This window comes from Scyliorhinus torazame, chromosome 14 (genome assembly GCF_047496885.1).
Source record: "Scyliorhinus torazame isolate Kashiwa2021f chromosome 14, sScyTor2.1, whole genome shotgun sequence".
Lineage (NCBI taxonomy): Eukaryota > Metazoa > Chordata > Chondrichthyes > Carcharhiniformes > Scyliorhinidae > Scyliorhinus > Scyliorhinus torazame.
Window position 1 is genome coordinate 62,878,946 of NC_092720.1, and position 10,147 is coordinate 62,889,092.

Sequence of the window (10,147 nt, forward strand, 5' to 3'; positions counted from 1 at the left end):
GCTTTCCCACCCACTCTGCCTCCTCTCTCCTTCCGTTTTAACCCACCCTCACTCCGTCGTCCCCATCCTTCCTCACTCCTTCGTCTCCATCCTCCCTCACCCCTTCGTCCCCATCCCTCCCTCACCCCTTCATCCCCATCCTTCTCTCACTCCTTCATCCCCATCTTTCCCTCACTCCTTCATCCCCATCCTTCCCTCACTCCTTCCTCCCCATCCTTCCCTCACCCCTTCCTCCCCATTCTCTCTCCCTCGGCTCATTCCTTCAAGCCCGTCCTTCCCTCCCCTCCCATCTTCGCTCTCCATGATCCTTCCTCCCCCTCACTTCTTTCATCCCCGATCCTCCCTCCTTCCTTCCTTCTTCCCCCCTCCTTCCTCCAAATGCTCCCTCCCTTCATCCTCTGCCTCCCCTCTCCTTGCTTCTCTCCCTTCCCTCCACCCCCTCATCTTATTCCCCTCTCCCTTCATTCCTCATCCCCATCTCATCCTGCCTTCCTCAATTCCCCCTTCCCCTCTTCATCCCCCATTTCCCCTCTAATTCCTCACTACTCTTCCCCCCCTTTCGCCGCCGTCCCACATCCTCCTCTCTTCCCCCTCCCCTGCTCCCCACTTTCTTCCCCTGCCCCTTACTCGCTCTACATTCACCTCCTCCCCCCAATCTCCCCTTTCCATCCCCATCTCACCCTCCCTCTCCTCTTCCCCTCCCGCTCCCTCCTCCTCTCCTCTTCCTCCCCACTTTCCCGTCCACCCCTTTCTTCCTTACCCCTTTCCTCCTCCTCCCCTCCCTCATCCTCCCACACGATCCCCCCTTTCCTGCCTCCTTCCACACTTAATTTCCCTCCTCCTCCTCAACCACCCACCCCCTCCACTCAGCCTCCCTTTCCCTCCTGACCAACCTCCCTCCCTTCCCTCCTCCTGCAACCTCCCTCCCTTTCCCTCCTCCAACCTCCCTCCCTTTCCCCGCTCCAACCACCAACACTCTCCTCCACCCTCCCTCATTTCTCTTTCACCCTCCGTTATCCTCTTCACCCTCCCTTTCCCTCCTCCTCCCTCCCCCTCATCCTCCCTTTCCCTCCTCAACCTCACTTTCCTTCCTCCTCCACCCTCCCATTCCCTCCTCAACCCCCTTTACCCTCCATTCCCCCCTCCTCCACCCTCCCTTACCCCCTCCTCCACCCTCCCTTACCCACTCCTCCATTTCCCACCTCCTCCACCCCATTTCCATCCTCCCTTTCCGTCATCCTCCACCCTCCCTTTCCTCATCCTCCACCCTCCCCTTCCCTCATCCTCCACCCTCCCTTTCCCTCCTCACCCCTCCCTTTCGTTCCTCCTCCACCCTCCCTTTCCCTCAACCTTCCCACCCTCCTCCACCCTCCTCCCCCCACCCTCCATTTCGCTCATTCTCCACCCCCATTTCCCTCCACCACCACCCATTTCCCTCCTCCTCCTCCACCCTCCCTTTCCCTACTCCTCCACCCTCTTTCCCCTCCTCCTCCACCTCCCTTTCCCTCCTCCTCTCCCTCCTTCTCCTCCTCCCTCCCTTCTCCTCCTCCACCCTCCCCTTCACCACCTCCACCCTCCTTTCACAACCTCCACCCTCCCTTTCCCCTCCTCTACCCTCCCTTCCCCTCCTCCTCCACCCTCCCTTTCCCCTTTCTCCTCCACCCTCCCTTTCCCCTCTTCCACCCTCTCTTTCCCTCCTCCACCCTCCCTTGCCCCTCCTCCTCCCTTTCCCCTCCTCCTCCACCCTCCCTTTCCCCTCCTCCCCCTTCACCCACCCTTTCCCTCCTCCCCTTCACCCTCCCTTGCCCTCCTCCCCCTCCTTCACCCTCCCTTGCCCTCCTCCCCCTTCACCCCCCTTTCCTTCTTCCCCCTCCTTTCCCGCCTCCTCCTCCACCCTCCCTTTCCCGCCTCCTGCTCCACCCTCCCTTTCCCGCCTCCTCCTCCACCCTCCCTTTCCCGTCTCCTCCTCCACCCTCCCTTTCCCGCCTCCTCCTCCACCCTCCCTTTCCCGCCTCCTCCTCCACCCTCTCCCTTTCCCGCCTCCTCCTCCACCCTCCCTTTCCCGCCTCCTCCTCCAACCTCCCTTTCCTGCCTCCTCCTCCACCCTCCCTTTCCCCCTCCTCCACCCTCCCTTTCCCCCCTCCTCCACCCTTTCCCCCCTCCTCCTCCACCCTGCCTTTCCCTCCTCCACCCTCCTCCTCCCCCCTCCCTTTCCCTCCTCCGCCCCCCTCCCTTTCCCTCCCCCTCCCTTTCCCTCCTCCTCCCCCCCTCCCTTTCCCTCCTCCTCGCCTTCCCTTTCCCTCCTCCTCCTCCCCCTCCCTTTCCCTCCTCCTCCCCTCCTTTCCTCCTCCTCCCCCTCCCTTTCCCTCCTCCTCCCCCCTCCCTTTCCTCCTCCTCCCCCCTCCCTTTCCCTCCTCCTCACCCTCCTTTCCTCCTCCTCCCCCTCCTTTCCCTCCTCCTCCCCCTCCCTTTCCCTCCTCCTCCCCCCTCCCTTTCCTCCTCCTCCCCCCTCCCTTTCCCTCCTCCCCCCCACTCCCTTTCCCTCCTCCCCCCACTCCCTTTCCCTCCTCCTCCCCCTCCCTTTCCCTCCTCCTCCTCCACCTCCCTTTCCCTCCTCCTCCCCCCTCCCTTTCCCTCCTCTCCCTCCCCCCTTTCCCTCCTCCTCCCTCCCCCTCACTCCTCCTCCCCCCTCCCTTTCCTCCTCCTCCCCCTCCTCCTCCCCCTCCCTTTCCTCCTCCTCCCTTTCCCTCCTCCCTCCCTTTCCCTCCTCCTCCACCCTCCTTTCCCCTCCTCCCCCTCATCCTCCTCCCTCCCTTTCCCTCCTTCTCCACCCTCCCTTTCCCCTCATCCACCCTCCCGTCCCCTCCTCCTCCTCTACCCTCCCTTCCCCTATTCCTCCCCTCCCGTCCCCTCCTCCCCCTCCCGTCCCCTCCTCCTCCTCCCCCTCCTCCCCCCTCCCGTCCCCTCCTCCATCCTCCCTTTCCCTCCTCCACCCTCCCTTTCCCTCCTCCACCCTCCCTTTCCCTCCTCCACCCTCCCTTTCCCTCCTCCACCCTGCATTTCCCTCCTCCACCCTCCATTTCCCTCCTCCTCCTTCTCCCTCCCTTTCCCTCCTCCTCCTTCACCCTCCTCCTCCTTCACCCTCCCTTTCCCTCCTCCTCCTTCCCCCTCCTCCTCCTTCACCCTCCCTTTCCTCCTCCTCTTTCACCCTCCTCCTCCTACACCCTCCCTTGCCCTCCTCCTCCTTCACCCTCCCTTTCCCTCCTCCTCCTTCAGCCTCCCTTTCCCTCCTCCTCCTTCACCTTCCCTCCTCCTCCTTCACCCTCCCTTTCCCTCCTCCTCCTCCTTCACCCTCCTTTCCCTCCTCCACCCTCCCTTTCCCTCCTCCTCCTTCACCCTCCCTTTCCCTCCTCCTCCGCCACCCTCCCTTTCCCTCCGCCACCCTCCCGTTACCTCCTCCACCCTCCCGTTACCTCCTCCACCCTCCCGTTACCTCCTCCACCCTCCCTTTCCCTCCTCCACCCCTCCCTTTCCCTCCTCTTCCTCCACCCTCCCTTTCCCTCCTCCTCCTCCACCCTCCCTTTCCCTCCTCCTCCGCCACCCTCCCTTTCCCTCCTCCACCCTCCCGTTACCTCCTCCACCCTCCCGTTACCTCCTCCACCCTCCCGTTACCTCCTCCACCCTCCCGTTACCGTCCTCCACCCTCCCTCTCCCTCCTCCTCCTTCACCCTCCCACTCCTTCACCCTCCTTTCCCTCCTCCTCCTTCACCCTCCCTTTCCTCCTCCTCCTTCACCCTCCCTTTCCCTCCTCCTCCTTCACCCTCCCTTTCCCTCCTCCTCCTTCACCATCCCTTTCCCTCCTCCTCCTTCACCCTCCCTTTCCCTCCTCCTCCTTCACCCTCCCTTTCCCTCCTCCTCCACCCTCCCTTCCCTCCTCCTCTTTAACCCTCCCTTTCCCTCCTCCTCCACCCTCCCTTCCCTCCTCCACCCTCCCTTCCTCCTCCTCCTTTACCCTCCCTTTCCCTCCTCCTCCTCCTTCACCATCCCTTTCCCCTCCTCCTCCACCCTCCCATTCCCTCCTCCTTCACACTCCTTTCCCTCCTCCTTCACCGTCCCTTTCCCTCCTCCTCCCCCTCCCCCCCCCCCTCCCCCCCCTCCTCCCTCCCCTCCCATCTCCCCCCCCTCCCCTCCCCTCCCATCTCCCCCCTCCCTCCCCCTCCCCTCCCCCTCCCATCTCCTCCCCCCCCTCCCCTCCCCCCCATCTCCTCCCCCCCTCCCCCATCCCCTCCCCCCCCATCCCCCATCTCCTCCCCCCCTCCCCCATCTCCTCCCCCCCTCCCCATCTCCTCCCCCCTCCCCCATCTCCTCCCCCCCTCCCCATCTCCTCCCCCCTCCCCCATCTCCTCCCCCCCCCCATCTCCTCCCCCCCTCCCCCATCTCCTCCCCCCCTCCCCCATCTCCTCCCCCCCGCCTCCTCCCCCCCCATCCTCCCATCTCCTCCCCCCCCCTCCCCCCCATCTCCTCCCCCCCTCCCCCCCATCTCCTCCCCCTCCCCTCCCCCCTCCTCTCCCCCCATCTCCTCCCCCCCATCTCCACCCCTCCCCCCTCCTCTCCCCCCCATCTCCTCCCCCCTCCCCCATCTCCTCCCCCCCTCCCCCATCTCCTCCCCCCCTCCCCCATCTCCTCCCCCATCTCCTCCCCCCCCATCTCCTCCCCCCTCCCCCATCTCCTCCCCCCTCCCCCATCTCCTCCCCCCTCCTCTCCCCTCCCCCTCTCCCCCCCCCCCTCCCCCATCCTCTCCCCTCCCCCCCATCTCCTCCCCCTCCCTCCCCCCCTCCTCTCCCCCATCTCCTCCCCCCCCTCCTCTCCCCCCCATCTCCTCCCCCTCCCCATCTCCTCCCCCCTCCCCCATCTCCTCCCCCCCTCCCCCATCTCCTCCCCCCCTCCCCATCTCCTCCCCCCCTCCCCCATCTCCTCCCCCCATCTCCTCCCCCCCCATCTCCTCCCCCCCTCCCCATCTCTCCCCCCTCCCATCTCCTCCCCCTCCCCCATCTCCTCCCCCCCTCCCCATCTCCTCCCCCCTCCTCTCCCCCCCTCCCCCATCTCCTCCCCCCTCCCCTCCCTCCCCATCTCCTCCCCCTCCCCTCCCTCGTCCCCATCTCCTCCCCTCCCCCCCCATCTCCTCCCCATCTCCTCCTCCTCCCCCCTCCCTCCTCCCATCCCATCTCCTCCCCTCCCCCCCCTCCTCCTCCCCTCCCCCCCTCCTCCTCCCCTCCCCCCCTCCCCCCCCCCTCCTCCCCTCCTCCTCCCCTCCCCCCCCTCCTCCCTCCCCCCCCCTCCTCCCCCCTCCTCCCCTCCCCCCCTCCTCCCCCCCCTCCTCCCCCCCCTCCCCCCTCCCCCCCCCCCCCCTCCTCCCCTCCTCCTCCCCCCCTCCCCCCCCCTCCCCTCCCCCCTCCCCTCCCTCCCCCCCCCATCTCCTCCCCCCATCTCCTCCCCTCCCCTCCCCTCCCCCCCCCATCTCCTCCCCCTCCCCTCCCCCCATCTCCTCCCCCTCCCCTCCCCCATCTCCTCCCCCCATCTCCTCCCCCTCCCCTCCCCTCCCCCCCCCCATCTCCTCCCCCTCCCCTCCCCCCATCTCCTCCCCCTCCCCTCCCCCATCTCCTCCCCCCACCTCCCCCATCTCCTCCCCCTCCTCCCCCCACTCCTCCCCCTCCTCCCCCATCTCCTCCCCCTCCTCCCCCATCTCCTCCCCCTCCTCCCCCATCTCCTCCCCCTCCTCCTCCCCCATCTCCTCCCCCTCCTCCCCCCCCATCTCCTCCCCCTCCTCCCCCCCCATCTCCTCCCCCTCCTCCCCCACCCCCCCCAATCTCCTCCCCCATCCCCTCCCCCTCCTCCCCCCACCCCCCCCCATCTCCTCCCCCCCACCACCCCATCTCCTCCCCCCCACCACCCCCCATCTCCTCCCCCCACCACCCCATCTCCTCCCCCATCCCCTCCCCCTCCCCCTCCCCCTCCCCTCCCATCTCCCCCCCCTCCCCCTCCCATCTCCCCCCCTCCCTCCCCCTCCCTCCCCCTCCATCTCCTCCCCCTCCCCTCCCCCCATCTCCTCCCCCCCTCCCCTCCCCCCATCCCCCATCTCCTCCCCCCCCTCCCCATCTCCTCCCCCCCTCTCCATCTCCTCCCCCCCTCCCCCATCTCCTCCCCCCCCTCCCCCATCTCCTCCCCCCTCCCCCATCTCCTCCCCCCCTCCCCATCTCCTCCCCCCCGCCTCCCATCTCCCCCCCCCCCCTCCCATCTCCTCCCCCCCTCCCCCCCCATCTCCTCCCCCCCTCCCCCCCCTCCCCCCCTCCTCTCCCCCCCCATCTCCTCCCCTCCCCTCCCCCCCTCCTCTCCCCCCCATCTCCTCCCCCCTCCCCCTCCTCTCCCCCCCATCTCCTCCCCCCTCCCCCATCTCCTCCCCCCCTCCCCCATCTCCTCCCCCCCTCCCCCATCTCCTCCCCCCCTCCCCCATCTCCTCCCCCCCTCCCCATCTCCTCCCCCCTCCCCCATCTCCTCCCCCCCTCCCCCCTCCTCTCCCCTCCCCCCCCCCTCCCCCATCCTCTCCCCTCCCCCCCATCTCCTCCCCCTCCCCTCCCCCCTCCTCTCCCCACCATCTCCTCCCCCCTCCTCTCCCCCCCATCTCCTCCCCCTCCCCCATCTCCTCCCCCCCCTCCCCCATCTCCTCCCCCCCTCCCCCATCTCCTCCCCCCCTCCCCCATCTCCTCCCCCCCTCCCCCATCTCCTCCCCCCCTCCCCCATCTCCTCCCCCCTCCCCATCTCCTCCCCCCTCCCCCATCTCCTCCCCCCCTCCCCATCTCCTCCCCCTCCCCCATCTCCTCCCCCCCTCCCCCATCTCCTCCCCCCTCCTCTCCCCCCCCTCCCCCATCTCCTCCCCCCTCTCCTCCCCCCTCCCCTCCCTCCTCCCCATCTCCTCCCCTCCCCCCCATCTCCTCCCCATCTCCTCCTCCTCCCCCCTCCCTCCTCCCATCCCCATCTCCTCCCCCCCCCTCCTCCTCCCCTCCTCCTCCCCTCCCCCCCCCCTCCTCCCCTCTCCTCCCCTCCCCCCCCTCCTCCCCTCCCCCCCTCCTCCCCTCCCCTCCCCTCTCCTCCCCTCCCCTCCCCCCCTCCCCCCCCTCCCCCCCCTCCCCTCCCCCCTCTCCTCCCCCCTCCCCTCCCTCCTCCCCCATCTCCTCCCCTCCCCCCCCATCTCCTCCCATCTCCTCCTCCTCCCCCCTCCCTCCTCCCATCCCCATCTCCTCCCCCCCTCCTCCTCCCCTCCTCCTCCCCTCCCCCCCCCCTCCTCCCCTCTCCTCCCTCCCCCCCCCTCCTCCCCTCCCCCCCTCCTCCCCTCCCCTCTCCTCCCCTCCCCCCTCCCCCCCCCTCCCCCCCCTCCCCCCCTCCCCTCCCCCCTCCCCTCCCCCCTCCTCCCCTCCCCCCCTCCCCTCCCCCCCCCATCTCCTCCCCCCATCTCCTCCCCCTCCCCTCCCCTCCCCCCATCTCCTCCCCCTCCCCTCCCCCCATCTCCTCCCCCTCCCCTCCCCCATCTCCTCCCCCCATCTCCTCCCCCCACCCTCCCCCCATCTCCTCCCCCCACCTCCCCCATCTCCTCCCCCATCTCCTCCCCCCATCTCCTCCCCTCCTCCCCCATCTCCTCCCCCTCCTCCCCCCATCTCCTCCCCCATCTCCTCCCCCTCCTCCTCCCCCCATCTCCTCCCCCTCCTCCCCCCACCCCCCCAATCTCCTCCCCCATCCCCTCCCCCTCCTCCCCCCACCCCCCCCATCTCCTCCCCCCCACCACCCCATCTCCTCCCCCCCACCAGCCCCCCATCTCCTCCCCCCCACCACCCCATCTCCTCCCCCCCACCACCCCCCCATCTCCTCCCCCCCACCACCCCCCCATCTCCTCCCCCCCACCACCCCCCCATCTCCTCCCCCACCCCCCCCATCTCCTCCCCCACCCCCCCCATCTCCTCCCCATCCCCAATCTCCTCCCCCTCCTCCCCCCATCTCCTCCCCCTCCTCCCCCCATCTCCTCCCCCTCCTCCCCCCATCTCCTCCCCCTCCTCCCCCCATCTCCTCCCCCTCCTCCCCCATCTCCTCCCCCTCTTCCCCCCATCTCCTGCCCCATCTCCTCCCCCTCCTCCCCCATCTCCTCCCCCTCCTCCCCCCATCTCCTCCTCCCCCCCATCTCCTCCCCTCATCTCCTCCCCCTCCTCCCCCCATCTCCTCCCCCATCTCCTCCCCTCATCTCCTCCCCCTCCTCCCCCCCATCTCCTCCCCCTCCTCCCCCCATCTCCTCCCTCTCCTCCCCCCCATCTCCTCCCCCCATCTCCTCCCCCCATCTCCTCCCCCCCATCTCCTCCCCCTCCTCCCCCATCTCCTCCCCCTCCTCCCCCCATCTCCTCCCCCTCCTCCCCCCATCTCCTCCCCCATCTCCTCCCCCCTCCTCCCCCCATCTCCTCCCCCTCCTCCTCCTCCCCCTCCTCCCCCATCTCCTCCCCCTCCTCCCCCCCATCTCCTTCCCCTCCTCCCCCCCATCTCCTTCCCCTCCTCCCCCATCTCCCCCCCCCATCTCCTTCCCCTCCTCCCCATCTCCCCCCCATCTCCTTCCCCTCCTCCCCCCCATCTCCTTCCCCTCCTCCCCCCCATCTCCTTCCCCTCCTCCCCCCCATCTCCTTCCCCTCCTCCCCCCCATCTCCTTCCCCTCCTCCCCCCCATCTCCTTCCCCTCCTCCCCCCCATCTCCTTCCCCTCCTCCCCCCATCTCCTTCCCCTCCTCCCCCCCCCCATCTCCTTCCCCTCCTCCCCCCCATCTCCTTCCCCTCCTCCCCCCCATCTCCTTCCCCTCCTCCCCCCCCCATCTCCTTCCCCTCCTCCCCCCCCCATCTCCTTCCCCTCCTCCCCCCCCCATCTCCTTCCCCTCCTCCCCCCCCATCTCCTTCCCCCCCCCATCTCCTCCCCCCATCTCCTTCCCCTCCTCCCCCCCCCCATCTCCTTCCCCTCCTCCCCCCCCATCTCCTTCTCCCCCCCCATCTCCTTCTCCCCCCCATCTCCTCCCCCCCATCTCCTTCCCCTCCTCCCCCCCCATCTCCTTCCCCTCCTCCCCCCCCCCCATCTCCTTCCCCTCCTCCCCCCCCCATCTCCTTCCCCTCCTCCCCCCCCCCATCTCCTTCCCCTCCTCCCCCCCCCATCTCCTTCCCCTCCTCCCCCCCCCATCTCCTTCCCCTCCTCCCCCCCCCCATCTCCTTCCCTCCTCCCCCCCCATCTCCTTCCCCTCCTCCCCACCCCCATCTCCTTCCCCTCCTCCCCCCCCCCCCATCTCCTTCCCCTCCTCCCCCCCCCATCTCCTTCCCCTCCTCCCCCCCCATCTCCTTCAACTCCTCCCCCCCTCCCCCCCATCTCCTTCCCCTCCTCCCCCCCCCCTCCCCCCCCAATCTCCTTCCCCTCCTCCCCCCCCCCAATCTCCTTCCCCCCCCCCATCTCCTTCCCCCCCCCCATCTCCTTCCCCCCCCCCCCATCTCTTCCCCCCCCCATCTCCTTCCCCCCCCCCCCATCTCCTTCCCCCCCCCCCCCATCTCCTTCCCCTCCTCCCCCCCCCATCTCCTTCCCCTCCTCCCCCCCCCCATCTCCTTCCCCTCCTCCCCCCCCCATCTCCTTCCCCTCCTCCCCCCCCCATCTCCTTCCCCCCCCCATCTCCTTCCCCTCCTCCCCCCCATCTCCTTCCCCTCCTCCCCCCCCCCATCTCCTTCCCCTCCTCCCCCCCCCATCTCCTTCCCCTCCTCCCCCCCCCATCTCCCCTCCCTTCCCTCCCTCCCCCCCCCCCCATCTCCTTCCCCTCCTCCCCCCCCCATCTCCTTCCCCCTCCTCCCCCCCCCATCTCCTTCCCCTCCTCCCCCCCCCCATCTCCTTCCCCTCCTCCCCCCCCATCTCCTTCCCCTCCTCCCCCCCCATCTCCTTCCCCTCCTCCCCCCCCATCTCCTTCCCCCCCCCCCATCTCCTTCCCCCCCATCTCCTTCCCCCCCCCCCATCTCCTTCCCCCCCCCCCATCTCCTTCCCCCCCATCTCCTTCCCCCCCCATCTCCTTCCCCCCCCCATCTCCTTCCCCCCCC